This window comes from Colobus angolensis, unplaced genomic scaffold, assembly GCF_000951035.1.
Source record: "Colobus angolensis palliatus isolate OR3802 unplaced genomic scaffold, Cang.pa_1.0 Scaffold109, whole genome shotgun sequence".
Lineage (NCBI taxonomy): Eukaryota > Metazoa > Chordata > Mammalia > Primates > Cercopithecidae > Colobus > Colobus angolensis.
In genome coordinates this window covers 1566706-1568969 of record NW_012111919.1, presented here as the reverse complement: position 1 = coordinate 1568969, position 2264 = coordinate 1566706, and positions in this window count along the sequence as shown.

Here is a 2264-nt window from a genome sequence, read left to right as displayed (position 1 = left end):
GGGCGCATCGCCGTGTCTGCACCCCCGCCGACCGCTCTGGGATGACAGGCTCCGGTGCCGACCCAGGTCCTGCGCCCACCAGTCGGGTGCAGCGCAGCCACCGCCCGTCGTCACCCCACCGAGCCCGAGCATGCCGGGAATTGTAGTCCCGCCTTTGTTAACCGGGTTCTGGCAGGTTGCTAATGCCTTTCCCGGTCCCCCCAGTCCGGGAGGCGCCTCCCTCATCGGCATGCCACCCCTTGAGTGACTGCTGAGCTTGCACCACCCACGCCTGGTCCCTCCGAGCCACCATCCTCGGACACCCCCCTGCTCCTGCCTTTCTGCCTGCAAATGGGTGCGCGTCACCCCTCCCCGTCAGGGTGTCGCCAGGCCTCCTGGAACCGAACTCCTAAATGCTCCTTGACTCTGTCCTTTCCTCCCCCTGTCCCGGTCTACTTCTGGCCTTCCTCTTCTCTCTGCTGGAGCCGCCTTCCAGCTAATTCTCTCGCCCCTCAAGTCCGCACAGGCACCCGGGGCCCCCTCGCTCCTCCTCCACCGCCTTCCTTGTGTGAAAGCCTCTCCATCTTCCGACTTCGCAACTTCACCTCTACTACTCCTCTATAGAAAAATCTGTGTTCCAGACAGCCATTTCTTCAGTTAGCCAGCGCCTGCTGAGTCCCAGGCCCCATTCTAGGATCTGGGTTCTTCCTGACCTCAAGGAGTGCACATTCCCGGAACCGTGTTTTGTTTCTTTAACTTGCTTTGCTGTGCAGCATCTTTGTGCTTTTGCCCAGAGGCCTTGTCACCACCCTTCGGCACTTAGTGCCCTGCCACTTGGGCAGTTTAAGCACCTCCTCCTCCACGAAGCCTTCCCTTAGCAAATTTTTTTTTTCCTATAGTGAAAGAGGCACAGAATTTACCTAAAACAAAACCTGGATTGAAGTTCCAGTTCTGATGGTCATCCAACGGAGTGGCTTTGAGCAATCATTCCCCTTGTTCCAGCCTTAGTTTCCTCGTTTACTTTTTTAAAAAATCGAGGCAGGAAAGAAATAATTAACAACTACTTCATGGAGTGGTTGGGAGGCTCAAATGAAATAATGACTCATGAAGTGCTGTACCATGAGAAGTCCTGCCCGGGCTTGGATTGCCTGACAGCTCCTGCTTCCTTGAGTATCCTGGATAGACCATGTCTGTGCTTAGTGTTCCTCTATGGGAGTCTTAATCTTTTTTTGTTGTTGTTGTTTTTCCTGTAGGATACACATCAAGTGTAGTTCCACAAGGCCAAGGACCAAGCCAGAGTCCTATCCATGGTCCACTCTGCAGAGGGCAGTTGAGTCGGTGAACTGAGCCCAAGCTGTCTTTACTCTCCATATAAGATCCAGATTGAGAGGTGCTGTTATCTGAAACTTGGAGACCCTTCTTTACAGAGATACCAGAAGAGTCTTTCCACGAAACATTTCCAAGCATGTTATCCTCTAGAGGACCCAATTGTTTAGTGTTCCAACTCAACAAAATTTACCTCCTTAACTCTTCCCCATCCCAGGACTTGTGTGTGAGCTGGACTAGAGGCTTGAGACTTAGCTGAGAGCTTGCCCACTTCTGAACTTCCCTGGCCTCCCTCCACCCTTTCCTTGATTAAGCTCCACTGCTTATGATTAACTTGGCTTTTGGACCAATTACTGGGTGGAGTTTTGGCTCTGTAGACTAACCCCTCTTGACTCTCACAAGATGATTTCTGGATGGAGCCTTTAGTTATTCAGCTATTTTCTGGTTGCATTCAGTTTTGGGTTTCGAATACCCTTTCTCTGCTTAGGCTAATGCATCTGACACTGCGGCGCTGGATAAAAGTGATCCTCACTCTGTTCTCCCCACTTGATGTCACCACCTGGCAGGGGACGTACCCAGATCCGCTTGTGTGAGCGGGAGATTGAAATCCTATTGCTTACAAGATATGTGATCCTAGGCCGGGCACGGTGGCTCACGCCTATAATCCCAGCACTTTGGAAGGCCAAGGCAGACAGATCATGAGGTCAAGAGATCGAGACCATCTTGGCCAACATCATGAAACCTCATCTCTACTAAAAATACAAAAATTAGCTGGGCATGGTGGTGCATGCCTGTAGTCCCAGCTACTGCAGAGGCTGAGACAGGAGAACCACTTGAACCCAGGAGGCCGAGATTGCAGTGAGGCAAGATGGCACCACTGCACTCCAGCCTGGTGACAAAGCAAGACTCTGTCTCAAAAAAAAAGATGGGCCGGGCGCAGTGGCTCACGCCTATAATCC